Source organism: Felis catus, chromosome A1 (genome assembly GCF_018350175.1).
Source record: "Felis catus isolate Fca126 chromosome A1, F.catus_Fca126_mat1.0, whole genome shotgun sequence".
Taxonomy (NCBI): Eukaryota; Metazoa; Chordata; class Mammalia; order Carnivora; family Felidae; genus Felis; species Felis catus.
The window spans coordinates 179290132-179310829 of NC_058368.1; the positions used below are offsets into that span (position 1 = coordinate 179290132).

Consider the following 20698-nt stretch of genomic DNA (forward strand, 5'->3'; position numbering starts at 1 on the left):
GAATGCTTAGAAAAAATTGGAAAGAGTTTATGCCAAGATATATCAGGGATTACTTGTAGGTGACTTCCACTTTCTTCTTTATAAATCCTTATAATCTGAGATTCTGTACAGTAAGCTTGTATTTTTTTTAACAATTAAAAAGTTGTTTTTTAAAAATCAGCAAACTTTTGGGGCACCTGGTGGCTTAGTAGGTTAAGCGTCCAACTCTTGATTTCAGCTCAGGTCATGGTCTCAAGGTTTGTGAGATCGAGCCCCACATCAGGCTTTGTACTGACAATGCGGAGCCCACTTGGGATTCTCATTCTCCATCTCTCTGTCTCTCTCCCCCTCCCCCACTCTCAAAATAAATAAATAAACATTAAAAATAAAAAAATAAAAATCAGCCAAGTTTTAGCCTTAATTTGTTTTGAGACATTCCTTTTTGACTCAAATGGTATTGGTTTTCTCGTCTAATGTTTCCTACAAGCCAGTACCTTCCTAAATTTCAATTATTCAATAGTTTAATGTTGGATATACATCTGTATTTTAATAAAACCCTATGTAACTATCCTATGAGTTGTAATTAAGGAGATTGTAGGGATCTGAAGATATAATACTGAAATGATTATAATTGACACAGTTACTTGGCTGACCAAATAGCCATTGATGGGATCTCCACTTTGCAGATTGGAGAAGCTGAATACTCACTTTCATAGCCACCCTTGGACCTAGAGTTGGCCATGGGACAGAAGAGACCAAAGGGGCTGGTGACTTCATAAGCCCCTACAAAATGTTTTCTTTTCCTTGTAGGAAGAGCAAACCTAACTGGCACTGCTTTCCTCTTCAAGCTTTTAGCCTGTTGTGAGGGCATGATTTTTGCAGTTGTAATAGCCACTTTTTGAACTTCAGGTTACATATGAGGGCCAAATCAAAAGATATTCTGACCCTAACATGTGGTAGTATTGAACCTAAGACAGCTGAAGCTTATCTCCAGACTTCTTGTTCTGTGGGAAAAATAAAACCTTATTTGTTTAAGCCACCATGAACTCTTTCATAACTTGAAGGCAAGCATATTCCCAGTGGATAGTCTTTTCAAAATGCTCAGGTGTTATTTTATATTGCATTTAAGAACATTATAAGGGCACCCGTGTGACTTAGTCAGTAAAACATCCAACTCTTGGTTTTGGCTCAGGTCATGATCTCACAGTTTGTGACACTGAGCCCTGCAGTTGGACTCTGTGCTGACAGCATGGAGCCTGCTTGGGATTCTCTCTCTCCCTCTCTCTCTGCCCCTCCCCCCTCTTAAAATAAACATTTAAAAATGTTTCATATCTTACCTTGTGAAGAAATGTTGTTTGAATCATTTTCATAGAGTACTAAAGGACTGTATGAAAATTAGAACTAAAATTAAAACTTATTTAGAAATAAAGTTCATCTGGTTAAATTTCTTCTTTTTTATATACAAAAAAAGTATTTAAGGAGGGTAAATTATTAGCACAAGTTTATATGACTAGTTGTTCTTTTCTTTTATAAACATTTTTACAACTTTGTATGGTGACACCTTCAGGTGGCTATTTCTGTTTACTATAAGTCATAAGTCACAAGGTATATGAAGTGCAAGATGATAAACTATGAGCATCCTACCACATTTCAGTAGATAGACTGCCTGACAAGAAATACATCTTCTCCTTACCCTGAGCATGGGAACTGCTGGCTGAATAATTCACAGAAGATATGAATGAAGAATGCTTGCCTGGGTGTATTGGTGGGTGTTCTTCATCATAAGCACTTCAAGAGTCATTTTGTTGGATGATTTTGGTCACTGATAGAGGCTGAGATGTGTAAGCTTATGGCAGCCGGCACAGCAATGAACTCATTATTTTTTTCTCAAAGGCCAGCTCAGCCTCTGCTAGAATGTCTTTTTGGGATTTCTGTATCACTCACAGCTAATGAGTCTGGACTTGCCACTTACATTTCCAAAGTGGATTCCAGTGGTATAATATCATTTTAGAATGAAGCTTATAAAGGAAGAAGGTTGACACTGAGAGTATACTATAGAGCCCCATCCACAAGATATTTATTATAAAACTGCATTTGAATGTGTACCAATAAGGTCTTTTTCTCATGGCCAAGCTATAAAATAGCCCCAGAAAATCAGAAGACACAGCTGTATCCTAAACACTTGTAAGCTCTCAGCTCCAAAATCACCTCCAAGAGAACATTCCCTAATTCTTCAGTCTGAGGCAGCCTTACAGCTACTCCAAGATATAACTCCACCTTAGTTTCTTCTAGGCTCTTATTATCATCTGACCATTATGTTATGAATTCTTTTCCTTGTTCTCTGTATCTCTCCCCACACTAGCATGTTATATCAGAAGCAGCAGGACCCGCTCAGTCTTGTTCACTGTGGCATCCTCAGTGAAGATGCAAGGCCAAAGAGCAGGAGTTCAATAAATTATTGTTGAGAGAAGGAGAGAGTGACTGTGATGCTGTAGCTACTTTGGCTATTTAGTGAAGTTAATAAATTTTCTTTTAAGGGTGAGATGGAAGATGAATTCTCTCTTTTTAGTTTTGGTGAGGGTATTGATTTGTATGTTAGCCAAGTACTTGTGTATCTTAGCCTGAAGAGTTACGGTATAAATAAGTAGAAATATACAGGAGCAGTTGCAACTAGCATATGTCTTAGTCATGATAAAATTCGTGCGTGTGTGTGTGTGTGTGTGTGTGTGTGTCTGTGTGTCTGTGTGTCTGTGTGTCTGTGTCTGTGTGTGTATGCACATAGGTTGGTTAGCTTTATATAACTTGCTTTAGCCTGAGTGGCCAAGGGTCTGGGTTACTGGGGAAAAGATATATTTTTTAGATTGTGCCAGAATTATACAGATATTTTCACATTTCACTGCATAATATGTTAAACAGATATTTTCACAGTCTTCAACTGATCCTGTTCTCTAAGTATACACACACGTTGGTTCCCCAGTATAGAAGCCAATATAAAAAGCATGAAAACCAGGCCAACATTAGCCTCACTTAGGAAACCTGCAGGGAGTTTGATGGAAAGGAAACCTGGGCGTCTGCAAGAGGTTGACACTGGGCCCAAGAGAGAAGAGCCCATAGAGAATCATGTAGCACTCCACCTACTCTTGGGATGGAAAGTCATGTAGGATGTGATATAGCAAAAACATTATTCAGCTCCAAAGAGCAGCTAAATCTGCCAGCAAACTGAATTTTCAGAGCAAGATAAAACATTAATTACAGATGACAAGATTAGCGTTTGCTTTTTCTGCAAATTCCACAGGGTCTCTAAGCAACTTGATCTTTGAATTCCCAAGGTACTAAAAAATCCACACAGAAGAGTTTGTTGTCTTAATGTTGCAAGAATCCTTGAGCAATTTACTTGAGCACTGCCAAGTAAAAATCTAGCTTAATGACACAGACTATAAGGAATATTTTTGAGCTTCTTTTAGAGGACTGACATTTAAAACAGTTTAAGCTGATAATTTTAAGTATAAATTCTTCCAAAATTCTGTGAGTACTCAAGGTGACTTGCTGGAGCTTAAAGAAACAACTGTGTAATCATCAACATTGGATTTTCATTTTAGAAAGCCTTTCCACACACTACTTTTTAAAAGTATTTGTCACTTTGAAAGTGTTTGTAATTTTAACAGAGAAGCACTTCCCAAAAGAGAAGTTTAGCTGCTGGAAGGCAAAAAGGCTGAGGCCTCATATTTGATATTCATAAATGTGAAGTCACCTTTCCTCTCTTCTTGGCCCAGTCCATTAATACTGATCTCAGAGAATCCTAGGGAACACAATACAGATTAAATTACCAATGTTCAAGGTTTGGAATAAGTTACCAATGTCCAAGCAATATCTGTTAGAGAGAAAATGTTGCTGTTTTGGGTATAGACTCTCAGACAACAAGACAAACACAAGTGTACAAGAAATAGAATACTTTTTTTTTTTTAGCATGGACCCTCATCTTAATGTCAATTCCCCATTCTGTTGAATGGCATAAAACATAAAGTTAGTCACCTGTGCGTACATTCAGTCTTTTCAGGTTTAAACTTCATAAGTTGAGAGTTTCTTTTTCTCCATCATTCTTCTTGGAGTAGCAGGTAGCATCGTGACAATTTACAAATCCCTCTGAAGTACCTGGAATGATGCAGAGTTTATTCTGCCTTGGCAATATGGTTGGCTATCTTAAGGTCACTAGGCCTTCAACAATCCATGAAGCCCCCTTTTCCTTATTCTTCCAGGCAAGACCACTGCCTCCCATAAATCTGGCTGGGAACTACAGTACAAGTCTCCTCTATTTTATCTGAACATTATATCATTTCCCCTTTTGCAACAAACACTAGCCCCTTCGCTGAGAGCCCCCACCCCCATCAGCATCTCACTATTTCGCTCTCTTTTCTGATTTTTTTTCTCCCATCTCAAAAAGTGTGTTAATTCTGAAAAACAAAAACTCAACTTTCAGAAAAGTTGTATGACTAATATAATTAATGACTCTATACCTTTTATGTAGCTACACCAGTTAAGATTTTGTATCATTTGCTTTATCTCTTTCTGTCTACACACAGGGATACACACACACACACTTTTTATTCTCCTGAATCAATAGAGAGTTGCTTACATCATGCCATTTCACCTGAAATACTTAATCATGCATCTCCCAAGATTAAGGCATTCTTCTACCTTATCACATTTGGGAATTTAATATTGACACAATGCCTTAACTAGTATTACTAATGTAGCTCTATTTCTAAAAGTTTCCAGTCATCTCAGCAAGGTCCTTTATACATTTTTCCTTTATAATAATAATCTTTGTATAATGATCTGTGATCCAGTTTGGGCCCACTAACTGCATTTAGTTATCAGGGGTCTTACTCTTAACTGAGATTATCAGCTCAGAGAATTATCTTGTAAGAGTACATGGAGGGAGAAGGGTTGGGAGTGGAGAAGGAAAAACTCACTTTGTTCTTTAAGCCAGGCCCGTGGTTTTTAAAGCTCAGAAACCAAGAGATCACTTCTTTTGTCACTATTTACATCCTTGCTCTTAGCTGCCTACCCTGTAGGCAATGAGGGCCAGTAAAGGAAAACTAGAGGCAGGAAAACCATGCCAGTTAATATTACACTTCAAATTATTACCCTGACCCAATGTTATTACAGAAAAATGGATTTGTGCCTCCCATTAAGGTGGATTTTTCTCCTTGGGGATTTTTTAATAGTCCACAGTGTCATTTTGTTCCGCCTTATAGAACTCAGTCTCTGGAGGACGATGTTCTTCCTTCTCACCTTACTTTCTCTTTTCTGATTTCCTTCTTAGTGTCATATTGTTGCAATTGATACCAGAGAACAAATACTTATAGTTGCCTTCTTGGAGGGAAATTTTGGCCACTGACTAAATTTAGAAGGACAGTCGTGTGGATCAGGTATGAAATCAGTAATGTTATAGATGAAAATTTGCAGGACCCTGATAATGAAGTAAATTGCTTTCACATAGGCCTCCTATAGCTAAAAGCATCAGTAGCAGCCTCAAGTTAAGTGTAGTAAGTTAAGAGTGTCTTTGCTTTCTGATAGTCTCTGAAACTGTCATTTGGACGATGAGCTCAGTTTATTAATTAGAGCTGATAACTTGTGAACTCTAAATCAGTTGTAGGTTTTCAACATGACAACCTTCTGCTTTTGAGAGGCTTATATTACAAAGCCAACAACTTTATGACAATGAACCAAGGGCCTTTTGTGCTGTTCTAGGCAGTATTTTACTTGACATCAGGAAGATGTTGTATAAATACTCACTGATTGAAACACAGAAGAGTAATTATTCTTATTCAAATGATAACATAAACAATTGAGCTCAGATTCCAGGATTTACTCAACTAACCCTCAGAACATGCTTTGCTGCTACTAAGATGTGCAGGGGGTAAAAAAAGAAACCAACCAAAAAAGAAAAAAAAAAAGAACTACTTTTATATTTTATATTTGAAAGACAAGTCATAGACTGCAAAAAAAAATATTCACTATGCACTTACATGATAAAGCAGTTGTGTGAGAATATAAAAAGAACTCTTACAGTTCAATAATATGAAGGCAAACAACCCAGTTAAAAATGGGCAAAAGATAAAAACAGACACTTGGGTTGAAACGCAGGCCAAAAGGTGCTCAATAGCATTATTCATCACGGGAATGTGAATTATAATGAGATACTACCTCATACCCACTAGAATGGATAAAGTTAAAAATACTACCTAATACTAAGTATTAGCAACCCAAATGTCTGTCAAGATGTGAATATGTTATGCATGAACAATGGGATACTCCTCAGAGAAATTATAAAAGGGAATGAGGCAACAGCCTGGATAAATCTCGAAATGATTATATGGAGTAAAAAAAATCCAGGCCAAAAAGAGTACATATTACTCTTAATTCCTGTCATATGAAATTCTAGAAAATGCAAAATAATTAGAGGCAGAAAGCATACAGGTGGGTGTCTGAAGATGGGATGGGAGAGGGTGTCTGAGGGGGGATGGACTACACAGGGGCATGGAGAAACAGTATCTTGATTGTAGTGATGGTTTCATAGGTGTATGGATAGGTTAAAAACTCATCAAATTGTACACATTAAATATGTGCAGTTTATTGTATATCAATTATACCTCCATAAAGCTGTTTTGTATAAAAAAAGAAAGCATAGATTGGGAGGGAATATTTATAATATGTAAACCTAAAAAAGGGACTAATATCTAGAATATTAAAAATTAAATTCCACAGCCCAGTAAAGAAAAAATATAACCCAATAGGAAAATGGGCAAATATCTCTAATGGGATATATATTTGACCATGTTAGCATGAAAGTAAGACAAGAGGAGGAAGGTAAATAGAGTGTTCTAACGTCCTTGAATTTCTTGGGAATTGGCAAAAGTACTTACTTACATTAGATTTAAATATGTTAAGGATAAATATGTCATTTCTAGGAGAACCACAATAAGATAATATAAAAATACATGACTAACAAGGTGATAGAGAAGGGAAATGTAATAATAAAAAAACTTTGTTAATGCTCTCCATTCCAAGAGCTCTGAGCTTAAATTTTCCATATCCCTCTTTAACCCTGGTTCAGTGTTCAAAATAGGACAAATTTGTAAATTCTTCAGATTTTTGTTTCTTTTTTCCTGATTTGGGGTAAGAGTTGTGTGTGTGTGTGTGTGTGTGTGTGTGTGTGTGTGTGTGTGTGTATAATTTTATTTTATTTTTTTGCTGCTGCTAGTTTTTACTGTTATTGCTATTATTATTATTACTATGACTAATTATTTGCCCTATGCCAGAGGGAAAGTAATGAAAGATAATTTAATCTTCTACTTACCTAAAACCCAGATAAAATACTTAGCTGAGAAGGAGTCTGAAACTCATAGTTTAAATGCATAATTCATGTCTCCTATAGTTTTGTCTTCACTGTCACAGTGTCCTATGCAAGCAGATAATTGAAAGTTGTGATATTTTGCTTTCAAATGTGTCTCAGGGACAACAATAGAGTCCCATCACATTTATATATATAAGCTACCTAATGCAGGCATCAGCCCTTTAGCCCCTACACTCAGAAGTTTTCTTAGTCCTTTTCCCACTGAGTCATGACTGCGGAATTGCCAGAGTGTCATATGAGAGATTTTAAGTTTGTGGACTAATCTACAGGAGCTCTATAATAAATTATTACTGTTTATGAAGTTAGTATTTACATATATTTATTCACATATTTATGTTGCTCTTCATTACTTCCCAGATATCTGTGCTTCAATCTAGGATCATTTTTCCTTCCCCATCCTTTACTGTTTGTTTATATAAAAATGTCTATTTTTCCTTCATTTTTAATAATATTTTTTGTTGGACATTGAATTAAAAATTGACAGGAATTTTTCCCAAGTGTTTTCCTGATCTGCTTCCATTGTCTTCTGACTTCCATTGTTTACGTTGAGAAGTCAGTATCAGTGTTTTTTGTCTTCTTTGTTAATAATGCATCATTTTTCATTGCCTACTTTTCTCCCCTTTTTATTTTGAAAAAATTCAGAGCTATAGAAAATTTGAAAGAATAGTACAATGAAATCTATATATACTTTACCAATATATACCAATTTTAAATATTTTTCCACATTTGTCTTTTTCACTCTCTCTGTCTGCCATACACATACATACGTATGTCCTCAGTATCTTCACTCAGAATACCTCCCAATATCTATCCTCATTCAGAAATTCATTGCTCTTAGCAGTAGAATCTATCTTTCCTAATTCATCTGACCAACAATACTGTCCACTGTTTTTGATTGAGACAGTCTCTAAACATCTAGCCAAACAATATAAATATTTTTAAAAATGCAAGCATATTAGTTTTCTATCACTGCATAAGAAATTACCATAAACGTAGCAGCTCAAAACAACATATATTTATTATCTCACAGTTTCTATGGGACAGGAGTCCTAATATGGGTTATCCAGGTCCTCTGCCAAGGATCTCATGAGCCTGAAATTACAGTGTTATAGCTGGCACTGTGATCTCATTGAGACTCAGGGTCTTTTTTCCAGCTTACTAGTTGGTAGGATTCAGTTCCTTGTGATTATAGGACTGAAGTCCTCAATTTCTTCCTTGCTAGAAAGAGGGACAACTCTCAGCTCCTAGAGGCTACCCTCAGGTCTTTGCCACATGTTCCTCTCCATAGGCATTTTATACATACTGCTTCTTCAAGGTCAGCAGGAGAATCTCACTCTTGTCTGCTATGACAGAGTCTCATGTACAGGAGTGATTATCCCATCATAGTTACAGTCCCTCCCCACACTCACAAGGAGAGAATTACACAGCACAAATACACCAGCAGGCAGGAATCTTGGGGGCCATCTTAGAATTCTGCCTACTGCAGCAAGATTTAATGACACTAATGACAGTGATGTTTGGAGAACTGCTTGATTCCTACACAAATCATAGATAAATGAGTAAGATCAATTAACAAGTGAAAACAAAACAGATGAAATTGATAGCATTTCCAAAGAGAATGATTGGTTATCAAGGAATTAAGAGATACTCCTGGAAAAATTGCTAAATGTCATAGAAATTTTTATAAATTTTTTTACTATGCTTACATAGTAAGTATTGAAACTATGGGTATTGTTTTAGGTTTCTAAAACATTTGTTAGAGAAATTTTGTCTCTCTAAACTATCAAAATGTGATTCATTTTTTTGTCCTAATAATTAGAAGATAGTTATGATAATTTAAATTTTATAAATTATAAAAACAAAACTGGAAGTAAATTCATTAAAAAGTGGTGTTTTTTTTCATTTTATGAGATAAATCCAGAATCACTTTTCTCTCCCCATTTGATACTGAATTTTTAGTCTCTGTTTAATTTATCTATCTATCTATCTATCTATCTATGTTTATTTTTTTATTTTTGAGAGAGAAAGAACACAAATGAGACAGGGACAGAGTGAGAGGGAGACACAGAATCTGAAGCAGGATCCAAGCTCTGAGCTGTGAGCAGAGAGCCTGAAGCAGGGCTCGAACTCGTGAACTGTGAGATCATGACCTGAGCTGAACTCAGATGCTCAACCAATTGAGCCATCCTGGTGTCCCTTGGTCTCCATTTTAAATTGATTTACTTTATGTGGCTTTATCTAGGATCAACTTCCCTGGTGTATTGAATCCCTGCACTTGAAAAATGCATCATGTTTGGGGGGACTATCTGGCTTGGTATATGAAATACAAGAACTATTGTCAGCTAGTAGTATTGCCATGCAGTGAAGTAGACTAAACTATCAATATCTACAGTGGTTAGCTCAACTTGTTGGAGTACATATGAAATTATTTATTGAACCATGGTCTTAGTTTTTCACAGTTATGGTATTCAAAATTATTTACAAATAAGAAGGCCTGGCCACTGACCAATCAGATTGAATGTCTTCCATAAACAAATGATAAGGCCATACTAGGGCATTTCAGGCAGATAGGCAAATACCACTCTGTTTTGTATATTTCATTTCATTATTGGTGAGTATCATATTGCATTCCTAAGCCTAGATAATTTTACAAATGATTATACAGATATGACACTAGGAAAAGGAAGAGACTGAATTCCCTGTCCAACCATTTGAGAGTCCAAAGCTTACTACTCAAGCATTTAAAGAGACCAATGAAATCTCCCCTCACAACTCCCAAACCACAGAAATAATCTTTTTTGTAAGGATGACATTGCAGAAGGGAAAAGTGAATAGCTACAAAGAGGGTGGGGCTTTTGTTCAGTGTGAATTCTGGGACACTGCACCTGGGTATGTCAGACTTAAACTCCAGATGTTAAAAATCAAATAAGTTATTATTTTTTTCTTTAAAGTAGGGGTGGAGAGAGAATGAAGTCTATACTGTATAGTTTGGGACATTGGCTTTGTGTGATACTGTCTGCTAAGAAGCACATCCTTTGACTGGAGGGTGGTTTTTTTTCTGTTTATTTTTTTTATTTTTTAATATAATTTATTGTCAAGTTGGTTAACATACAATGTATATATACAGTGTGCCCTTGATTTTAGGGGTAGATTCCTGTGATTCATCACTTATATACAACACCCAGTGCTCATTCCAGCAAGTGCCCTCCTCAATGCCCATCACCCATTTTCCCCTTCCCCCTGCACCTCCATCAACCCTCAGGTTTTTCTCTGTATTTAAGAGTCTCTTATGATTTGCCTACCTCCCTCTCTGTTTCTATTATTTTTTTCCCTTCCCTTCCCCCATGGTCGTCTGTTAAATTTCTCAAATTCCACATATGAGTGAAAAATTATATCTGTCCTTCTCTGACTGACTTATTTCACTTAGCATAATGCCCTCCAGTTCCATCCATGTTGCTGCAAATGGCAGGATTTCATTCTCTCATTGCCAAGTAGTATTCTATTGTATATATAAACCACATCTTCTTTATCCATTCATCAGTTGATGGACATTTAGGCTCTTTTCATAATTTGGCTATTGTTGAACATTGGGGTACATGTGCCCCTATGCATAAGTGCTCCTGTATCCTTTGGATAAATTCCCAGTAGTGCTACTGCTGAGTCATAGAGTAGTTCTATTTTTGATTTTTTGAGGAACCTCCACACTGTTTTCCAGAGTGTCTGTACCAGTTTGCATTCCCACCAACAGTGCAAGAGGATTCCCATTTCTCCACATCCTTGCCAGCATCTGTGGTTTTCTGAGTTGTTAATTTTAGCCACTCTGACTGGTGTGAGGTATCTCAATGTGGTTTTGATTTGTATTTCCCTAATGATGAGTAATGTTGAACATCTTTGCATGTGTCTGTTGACCATCTGGATGTCTTCTTTGAAAAAGTGTCTATTCATGTCTTCTGCCCATTTCTTCACTGGATTATTTGTTTTTCAGGTGTTGAGTTTGGTAAGTGCTGTATAGATTTTAGATAGTAACCTTTTATCTGATATGTCATTTACAAATATATTTTCCCATTCCATTGATTGCCTTTTAGTTTTGTTGATTGTTTCCTTTGCAGTGCAGAAGCCTTTTATCTTCATGAGGTCCCAAATAGTAAAATTTGCTTTTATTTCCCTTGCCTTTGGAGATGTGTCGAGCAAGAAATTGCTGCAGCTGAGGTCAAAGAGATTGTTGTCTATCTTCTCTAGGGTTTTGATGGTTTCCCATCTCACATTTAGGTCTTTTATCCATTTTGTTTTTGTGTATGGTGTCAGAAAGTGGTCCAGTTTCATTCTTTTGCATGTTGCTGTCCAGTTCTCCCAGCACCATTTGCTAAAGAGACTGTCTTTTTTCCATTGGATACTCTTTCCTGCTTTGTCAAAGATTAATTGGCCATACATTTGTGGGTCCAATTCTGGAGTCTCTATTCCATTGGTCTATGTGTCTGTTTTTGTGTGAATACAATATTGTCTTGATGATTACAGCTTTGTAGTAGAGCTAAAGTCTGGGATTGTGATGCCTCCTGCTTTGGTTTTCTTTTTCAACATTACTTTGGCTATTCGGGGTCTTTTGTGGTTCCATACAAATTTTAGAATTGTTTGTTCTAGCTTCAAGAAGAATGCTGGTGCAATTTTGACTGGGATTGCATTGAATGTGTAGATTGCTTTGGGTAGTATTAACATTTTAACAATATTTGTTCTTCCAATCCATAAGCATGGAATGTTTCTCCATTTCTTTGCGTCTTCTTCAATTTCCTTCATAAGGTTTCTATAGTTTTCAGCATACAGATCTTTTACATCTTTGGTTAGGATTATTCCTAGGTATCTTATGGTTCTTGGTGCAATTGTAAATGGAATTGATTTCTTTATTTCTATTTCTGTTGCTTCATTATTGGTGTATAAAAGTGCAACTGATTTATGTACATTAATTTGGTATCCTGTGACTTTGCTGAATTCATGTATCAGTTCTAGCAGCTTTTTGGTAGATTCTTTCAGATTTTCCATGTAGAGTATCATGTTATCTGCAAAAGTGAAAGTTTGACTTCTTCTTTGCCAATTTGGATGACTTTTATTTCACTTTGTCATCTGATTTCTGATGCTAGGACTTCCAACACCATGTTGAACAATGGTGGTGAGAGTGGACATCCCTGTTGTGTTCCTGATTTCATGGAAACATCTGGTCTCAGTTGAGGTCCATCTGGTCTCAGTTTCTCCCCATTGAGGATGATCCTGGCTGAGGGCTTTTCATATATGGCTTTTATGATGTTAAGATATGTTCCTTCTATCCTGACTTTTTTGAGGGTTTTTATTAAGAAAGGATGCTGTGTTTTGTCGAATGCTTTTTCTGCATCTATTGACAGAATCATATGGTTCTTATCCTTTCTTTTATTAATGTGATGTATCACATTGAATGATTTGCAAATATTGAACCAGCCCTGCAGCCCAGGAATGAATCCCAATTAATCATGGTGAATAATTCTTTTTATATGCTTTTGAATTTGATTTGCTAGTATCTTGTTGAGAATTTTTGCATCCATGTTCATCAGAAATATTGGCCTATAATTCTCCTTTTTTTATGGGGTCACTGTCTGGCTTGGGAATCAAGGTAATGCTCACTTCATAGAATGAGTCTAGAAGCTTTCTTTCCATTTATATTTTTTGGAACAGCTTGAGAAGGATAGGTATTAGCTCTTCTTTAAATGTTCAGTAGAATTCCCCTGGGAAGCCATTTGGCCCAAGACTCTTATTCGTTGGGAGATTTTTGATAACTGATTAAATTTCTTTGCTGGTTATAGGTTTGTTCAAATTTTCTATTTCTTCCCATTTGAGTTTTGGTAGTGTGTGGGTGTCTAGGAATTTGTCATTTCTTTGAAGTTGTCCAGTTTGTTGGCATATAATTTTCTGTAGTATTCTCTGATAATTGTTTGTATTTCTGTGGTGTTGGTTGTGATATGTCCTATTTCATTTGTGATTTTATCTATTTGGGTCCTCTCTCATTTCTTTTTGAGAAGTCTGGCTAGGGGTTTATCAACTTTGTTTATTTTTTCAAAACCAGCTCTTTGTTTCATTGATCTGTTTTATTGGTGGTTTTTTTTTTTTGGATTCTATATTGTTTATTTCTGCTCTAATATTTTTTTTTAATAATTTATATCCAAATTAGTTAGCATATAGTGCAACAATGATTTCAGCAGTAGATTCCTTAGTGCCCCTTACCCATTTAGCACATCCCCCCTTCCACAACCCCTTCAGTAACCTTCAGTTTGTTCTCCATATTTATGAGTCTCTTATATTTTATCCCCCTCCCTGTTTTTATATTATTTTTGTTTCCCTTCCCTTATGTGCATCTGTTTTGTCTCTTAAAGTCCTCATATGAGTGAAGCCATATGATATTTGTCTTTCTCTGAGTGACTAATTTCACTTAGCATAATACCCTCCAGTTCCATCCACGTAGTTGCAAATGGCAAGATTTCATTCTTTTTGATTGCCAAGTAATACTCCATTGTGTATATATATATATATATATATATATATATATATATATACACTACATCTTCTTTATCCATTTATCCATCGATCTACATTTGGGCTCTTTCCATACTTTGGCTATTGTTGATAGTGCTGCTATAAACATTGGGGTGCATGTGTCCCTTCAAAACAGCACACCTATATCCTTTGGATAAATACCTAGTAGTGCAATTGCTGGGTCGTAGGGTAGTTCTAATTTTAGTTTTTTGAGGAACCTCCATACTGTTTTCCAGAGTGGCTGCAGCAGCTTGCATTCCCATGCTCTAATCTTTATTATTTTTCTTCCTCTGCTGGCCTTAGGGTTTCTTTGCTCTTCTGCTCCTAGTTCCTTTAGATGTGCTGTTATATTTTGTAATTTGGATTTTTCTTGTTTCTTGAAATAGGCCTTGATTGCAATGTATATTCCTCTTAGGACTGCCTTTGCTGCATCCTAAAGTTTTGGATTGTCATGCTTTCATTTTCATTTGCTTGCATATTTTTTTTTATTTCTTCTTTAATTACCTGGTTGACCCATTCATTCTTTACCAGGATGTTCTTTTGATCTCCATGCATTTGGAGGTTTTCCAAACTTTTTCCTGTAGTTGATTTCAAGTTTCATAACATTGTGGTTTGTAAATATGCATTATATGGTCTCAATTCTTTTATATTTATTAAGGGCTGTTTTGTGAGCCAGTATATGATCTGTCTTGGAGAATGTTCCATGTGCACTCGAGAAGAATATGTATTCTGCTGCTTTTGGATGAATATATCTGCCAAGTCCATCTGGTCCAGTGTATCATTCAGGGCCATTGTTTCTTTATTGATTTCTGTCTAGATGATCTGTCCCCTGCTGTAAGTGCAGTATTAAAGTTACCTGCAATTATGATATTCTTATCAATAAAATTGCTTATGTTTGTGAATGATGTATATATTTGGGTGTTCCCAATTGGGTGCATAAACATTTATAATTGCTAGCTCTTCTTGATGGATAGACCCCATAATTATGATATAATGCCCATCTTCATCTCTTGTTACAGTTAGTTTAAAATCTATTTTGTCTGATATAACTATGGATACTCCAGCTTTCTTTTGATTTCCAGTAGCATGATAGATGCTTGTTCATCCCATCACTTTCAATCTGAAGGTGTCCTCAGGTCTAAAATGGGTCTGTTGTGGACAGCATAGATGGATCTTATTTTTTATCCATTCTGATACCTTGTGTCTTTTGATTGAAGCATTTAGTCCATTGGCATTCAGCATTATTATTGTAAGATATAGATTTAGTGTCATTGTGTTATCTCTAGGTTTCATGCTTGTGGTGATGTCTCTGGACGTTTGTAGTCTTTGCAACATTCCACTCACAGAGTCCCCCTTAGGATCTCTTGCAGGGCTGGTTTAATGGCCATGAACTCCTTCAGTTTTGTTTATCTGGGAAAGACTTTATCTCTCCTTGTATTACGAATGACAGATTTGCTGGATAAAGGATTCTTGGCTGCCTATTTTTCCCATTCAGCACATTGAATATTTCCTGCCACTCCCTTCTGGCCTGCCAAGTTTCAGTGGACAGGTCTACTACTACCTTTAAAAATACAGACACTTCAAAAATTTGCATGTCATCCTTGAGCAGGGGCCATGCTAATTTTCTCTGTATTGTGCCAGTTTTAGTAAATGTGCTGCCAAAGCAAGCCCTGGAATGTTTTCAATGTAATATTAGACCAGGGCCATATCTAAGGATTGTGTGAGTCATGGCCCTAAAAATCAGTGCCTTCTTCAGTTTTTTGGTACTAGCTATCTTGCTTGCCATGTCTTAGTCCTATGCTTGTGTTAGACCTATGACCATAGACTGAGAAGTCCTGTTTCCCTTTTCCTTAGAAACTCAGAATGTTAAAACACCATAGACATTCACTTGTTCAGAATTGTTTTCACTATTCTTATTGCATCTTTACTTGGTTGTCTTCTTACTTTATTTTCTGAAGTATATACAGTTGACCCTTGAACAATGCAGGGGTTAGGGATGCTGACCCCTACAGAGTTGAAAATCCATATATCACCTCGACCCCCCCCAAAACTTAACTACCAATAGCCTACTGTTGACCAGAAGCCTTACCAATGACATAAACAGTCGATTAACATATATTTTGTATGTTATATTTATTATATATGGTATTCTTACAATAAAGTAAGCTAGAGAAAAGAAAACATTATTAAAAAAGTCATAAGGTAGAGAAAATAAATTTACGGTACTCTATTTATTGATAGTTTAAATTTACAAGATGGATTGTCTGTCAGTATCTATTTCAATATTGTCTTGTATGATACAAAACACTATAGATGTTCTGTGTATTAGTAACCCTGGACATCAAAACTGGAAAAGCAATGTGAAAAATGTTTATTTATAGGTATGGTAATTCATGCATTGATAATAAAGAAGCAGCAATATGATTGCTTTATGGTAGCCTAGTGTAATCAATATGATCACTTAAGGGTAGCCTAATCTACATACCAATGAATGAATAGTTATAAAAATTCTATTGCATAGAGTATTATAGTCATATTCATAATACTGTATTGGAAACATTGCTAACATTTTCTAACAACACACTTACCTGTAATGATGCACAGTTTCTCTAATTAGGGAGAGAGAGAGAGAGCAGGCATACTGTATAGTAATATAATTATTGGAAAGAAAAGTTATAAAACAGTAAGAAAACAAAAATCATTAATCTTATATTAAATGTCACTCACCTTACGCCTATGTAAGGATAGACTATCCATTTCCATACAAGTCTTGCACACAATGTTTTACATGATACTTAGGCGGTGATGATGACACAAAACGTCTCTTACAGTTCTTGCCATACAGTTGTTAGTTTTTCACATGAAGACACACACAGGGATACACAACAGGTACATTTATTAACTGCATGGTGTGACGATTACCTACTATTCACTAAATGAAAGTGGATCATCATAAAGGTCTTCATCCTTGTCATTTTCACATCGAATAGGCTGAGGGGACAGAGGAAGAGGAGGGGTTGGTCTTGCTGTGTCTGTGGTGGCAGAGGTGGAAAAGGTGGAAGAAGTGCAAGGGGAGGCAGAAGCAGAAGGCACACTGGCTATAACTTTACAGAAATACATTGTAATTTCTGACTTTTTGCTTTATCATTTCTCTAAAAATATTTCTATATAGTGCCAATTCTTCCGCCATTTGCTTTAGTTTCAGTGCCTGTTTCATAGAAAGGTCTATGTTGTAAAAGAAGTCAAAAGCAGTCTTAAATAATCAGAATCCTTCTGCCGGATTGTCTAATGTCAATTTGTTTTCTGGCACTGCTTCTGCTTCTTTTCCTCATTGTCTGGCACTGGTTTAGAAGCACTCATCTCCATCAAATTGTCTTCTGTTCATTCCTTTGGTGTGGTGTCTGTTAGCTCTTGAATTTCTCCAAGATCCATGTCTTGAAACCCTTCACCTCCCACCTTTTTTGTCATATCCACAATCTCTTTCATGATTTCCTTGATTGACTCTGTTGTGAATGCTGTGAAGTCATGCACAACATCTGGACACAGTATTCTCTAGCAGGAATTTATTGTTTCAGGCTTTAATGGCTTTCACAGCTTTTTATGTAACAAGGATAGCATCTCTAATGGTGTAATCCTTCCAGATTTTCATGATATTCTCTCTATCGGGGTTCTCTTCCATAGTTTGACATTTCTTTCCATGAGGTACCATGTGTAAACAGCTTTAAAGGTGCTTATGATAACCTGATCTATAGGCTGAATTAGAGAATTTGTGTTTGGGGGCAAATAGAACACTTAATTGCTTTCAATGTTGAAGCCATGGAGTTCTGAGTGGCCAGGAACACTGTCCAATATAAAAAGAACTTAAAAAGCAGTCCCTTACTGGCAAAGTACTTCCTGACTTCAGGGAAAAAGCATTCATAGAACCAATCCAGAAAAAAAGGGTTCTCATCGTCCAGGCCTTCTTGTTGTACGATCAAAGACTAGCAGCTTATGTTTATCTTTTCCCTTCAAGTCTTGGGGGTTAACCACTTTATAGATAAGGGTAGATAAGGATAGTCCTGATCATAAAACCAACTGAATTTGCACAAAACAGTAGAATTAATTTATCCCTTCTTGCATTAGATAATGGTGCTCACTTCTTTCCCTTAGTATTAAATTTCCTTTGTGGCATTTTGTCCAGAATAGGACACCTTTATCTGCATTAAAAACCTGATGCACATGTCCTTTTTCCTCAATGATTTTCTCATGGCATTTCATCTGGGAACTCATCTGCTGACTCTCGATTGGCAGAAGGTGCTTCTTTTGTTATGTTGACATTTTTTAAGCCAAACCTCTTTGCAAAATTATCAAACCATCCTTTGTTGACATCATATTCTCCAACTTCAGACCCTTTACTTTTTTTTTTTGCTTACAGTTGTCATATAATGATTTTGCTATTTCTCAAATCATATCAGAGTCTGTAGGTATGTCTTTCTTATAATAATCCTGCACTCATGTAAAAGTTGCATTTTCAATACAAGATAAAAAAGGTATTTCACAAAAAGTGCAAGGTTTTTGCACCTGCACGTGTGGCCACAGTGACAGCTTTACACATTTCCTTTTCTTTTTTTACTATGTCCTTACACTGGATTCATTTATCTTGAAATGGCAGGCAACCACAGCTACAGACCTCAATCTATGCTACATATCAAGCAATTCATCTTTTTCTTGTAATGTCATGACTTTTCTCTACTTCTTGAGAGCACTTCCAGCATCACTAATGGCACTTCATATGGGTCCCGTGGTGTTATTCAAAGCTTATGGTATTGCGGTCAACATGGTGAAAAATATGCAAGACCTATGAGAAATCACTTTTTACTGCAATACACAATTTACCAGAGAGATGAACTGCTCGTCCAGAGATGATTAGTATCATATAGCGTTTTAAGCCGATAATCCTAGCACTTGAGCTCACCACTATGCAATTATTACAGTTTTGTAGTGTGTGCTACAATTAATTTTATGCAGTTATGATTTAGTACTGCATCTTTACGTTTGTTTACATTTCTCTGGATTGCAAGTGGTTCCATGTACAATCTGTAAGTGTGTGTGTAAGTTTTGATAAATTTTAACTTTTGGTAATAGATTTGTATATACATTTTATGGTAGCAAGTGATAAAATAGATTAGCACCTACATATAATTTATGTATTCATGACAAGCCTAACTTTTTCATAATTTTTCAATTATTTCTAGAGCACACGATTCATCTTCAAGTTGTTTCAAATTGTCACAAATATAAAAAAAATGTCCAATATATTTATTGAAAAAGTCCACGTGTAAGTAGACCTGTGCAGTTCAAACCTGTGTTGTTCTGGGGTCAACTGTATTTTTAAAAGTATTTAACTAAAACAGAAATCTATGTTTGTAAAAAAGCTCAAATGCAAAAATATAAAGAGGAAGAAAGTGATCTTCTCTCAGTTCCTCTCTCCATTCAGTCCAGTTCATTTTCTAGAGATAATCGTTGCTATTGACTCGTTCTTCCATACTTTCTTCTCCATTTATATGCATACATATGTATTTTGCCTATATACACTTAAATAATTAATAGAATCATCCTTTATTTATTGTTTTGCAACCTTTTTTCATCTCACGGTATATTTTGCAGAGTTTTCTATGGCAGGAGCTACAGCTAGATTCTGTTTTTAAATGCTGCATAATTGTGTGTTCAAAATAAGAAACATGCTAACATACTAAGTACCTGCTATGTGCCAGATAATATTCTGGCTGTTTAGAATGGTATCACATTTATTTCTCACAATAGCCCTATAAACAAGGAAATCTTGTCTTCTTTTCTTACCACTGGGGAATACTGAGTCACTGAAAAGTTAAGCAATTTGGCCAAGGTCATATTGCTGGTAAACAGTGGAGCTGAGATATGAACCCAAGCATTTTGGTGCTGAAGACTTTATTCCATTACACTCTGCTCCTAGTATAAATATATCAAATTTTGTTTAGCACTCCCCTATTCCTGGGCATTTAGATTTTTCCAATTTTAGAATATTGTAAGTGATGTTGAGTTGAAAAAATCCTCATTTATATGTCTTTTGTGCATGTACAAATATTTCTTTAGGATAGAGCCTTAAAAAATGTACTCTCTGGGTAAAAAGCCATGCACACATTAAAGTGTGATAGTTTAGATAAAAGGAGGCCCATTGCATTTGGTTAATTATTGGTCATGACCAAGATCAAATTCAGGGCAAGTTATGACAGGTACATCTATGACAGGAGTTGAGAAATGTCTGGGTTCTCAAGCCTGGTTTATCCTTTTATACTGTGATTTCATCCTTTGATTCATGGACCCTCCAAAACTCCTGCAATCTGTCTCTCAGGAGAAATTGCCTAGTCCACATGTTGCTCTGCCCCAAATTATTGTTTATTTCATTTGCATTTGGCTTGTCTCATAATGATGCAATTAGCATGCAGAGGAGGTCTAATTGCCCAGGGGATTGTGAGTGGGGACCAGAGTTCCATTTCATTGGGACCTCCTCAGGTCTTTTTGGTTGGTTGGACTCTAACAGTGCTCTTGGTTATGCTTATTCTTGTGGTCACAGGAATATAAACATCTTTTCTGCATTTCTTTGTTTATAAAAGGTCTCATCAGCCTATTCTTTTTCTTTAAGTTTTCTAATTTAACTCTTTACTTCTACTTATCTTGCTACCTTTCTCTTCTCCACTATAACATATTCACTTTCTGAACAATTTGGAA

At 36.0% G+C, this 20698-nt stretch overlaps 1 long non-coding RNA gene and 1 other non-coding gene across 5 annotated transcripts in view; one reads left to right on the forward strand and one right to left on the reverse strand.

Moving 5' to 3' along the window:
* Positions 1–20698, forward strand: part of LOC109503059 — a 237481-nt gene that overhangs the window by 26597 nt on the left and 190186 nt on the right. The gene's annotated exons all lie outside the window — the stretch shown is intronic.
* Positions 15516–15618, reverse strand: LOC111556738. Its single transcript, XR_002736457.1, has one exon. It is a non-coding gene; the product is annotated as a U6 spliceosomal RNA (small nuclear RNA).